The sequence below is a fragment of the Branchiostoma floridae genome, chromosome 3 (genome assembly GCF_000003815.2).
Source record: "Branchiostoma floridae strain S238N-H82 chromosome 3, Bfl_VNyyK, whole genome shotgun sequence".
NCBI classification, from domain to species: Eukaryota; Metazoa; Chordata; class Leptocardii; order Amphioxiformes; family Branchiostomatidae; genus Branchiostoma; species Branchiostoma floridae.
This window is the reverse complement of record NC_049981.1, coordinates 4,954,968-4,956,704: the sequence shown is the minus strand read 5'-3', so window position 1 is coordinate 4,956,704 and position 1,737 is coordinate 4,954,968.

Genomic DNA, 1,737 nt, shown 5'->3' with positions numbered 1-1,737 from the left:
CGTAGGCGGCCTCTGTCTGGGCCGGAGCCTGCCAGGTGTGTCGTCTACAGACGGACGCCGCGCCAAACTGCAAATATCACTGTCGACACGCTGATATTTTGTGTAACTATGTTGGTCCTCTACGTCTGTATCTACCGCTTTATTATCATCGTCTACTATGTGACCCGTGCTCCTGCGTCGCACTTCATTCCCCACCTCAAACTTTACTACGGGTTTTCGCTTTTTGGGTCTTCCAGCTTTTTTTACTTGTATAATATCACTTGATGCGGCTGGCAACACAACGCTTTCTGTGATGACATCGGCGTCGGTTTCGTCGGGGGGATCTTCAATGACTACATCATTACTCTGACTAGCGTCGTATCCGGTGGAACTGACTTCTATTTCCGCCAGCTGTAACGGGATATACGTGTGTTGCCAAGCCATACTCACCACTCATTTGAATAAATTAACCGTTAACAGATAGTTCGATTTAGAAATTTGTTATGGAGTTACGTCATCACCAAGGTGAACTTAGCAACGCGACTATTTTGGAACGCAAGGTGATGACGTTCACCTGCGCCGTGGATTTGGGGCGCACAGTGCTGCTTTTCCGGCATTTTCTCGTATTGAAAGGGTACTTGAGGCGAAACAATTCATTAAAATTACAGACAGAACAGTTCTGCACATACCAGTGTCTTGTTTAGTTGTTGACATTGTATAAAACGTCTACAAATTGCTTACAAACATAACCAGTTGTAAAAATGGAACTTACATGTAATACTCAGCCAAGCCGCGTGGCGGCGCCAAGATACACGCACTTTTCGGGCCATTTTCAACAACCTGTTACAGCGCGATGAATAGGCGCATGTGGTTGAAACTTGGTGGAAGTTTTCAACAAACCCTCCTCTTGCTTTTTTTCTACTTTTAATTGAAATGGTGCCTCTTAAGGTTCCGGGTCGGAGTTTAAATCTGACCGGAGTTGGCGTAAGGGTATGGTAATAGGCCGGAAGTGCGGTTTGGTTTCCTATGTTTTGGTCCCGATTTCCATAAAATCGTTATAGCTGTGTATGAATCTTTTTATTTTCTGATAAGCCTGTTAGTTGTAGCATTTATTGGTGGCGTATTGTTGATTGTGCAGCGAAGACTTTGTGGTACTATTTCGTGCCATCGGCAACGTGACCTTTTCGCCTGATGACCCGGATCGTGCGTTCTATGTCCGCCACGGGTGGGTTGGGGTCATCGTAGATTGCGGAAAAGTTATCACATGGATTTTTTTTTATTTTCATTTTTCAGATTTATGAAGTAATGAGCTTTATTGGTTTCTAGGCGGTTTCCCTGGGAAAATTCGTTTTTTTCGCGCAGCCGTGTTTAGAAAATGCGTAAAAATAACACATTTTTTTCAAAAAGTTACTTTTTTCGTCATTATTTACCCAAAATATTGTAGAAGTAGAAACCATTAAATCAGTGAATCACGAAGCTGCATGACACCACTTTCCATCAGAGTAATGAAAAATGTCGGCCCATGTTCCTTAGGGAACTCACAGCCCTTTCGGCCGAGGGTGTCAGATTTGCCACGAAATCGTGAAAAAACTCCGGTCCGAGACCTTAATAGGACGGGGCTACGTCATAAGTAATGGCGCAATGACATTTTTTTCACTTCTTTAGAAACATTGTGCCGTGGGCTACCAGAAAACTGCCCAAAACCGTGTTTTTTTTGCTCTTATGATGCCTCCAGGCAGCTTTTATGTATATGCGTCA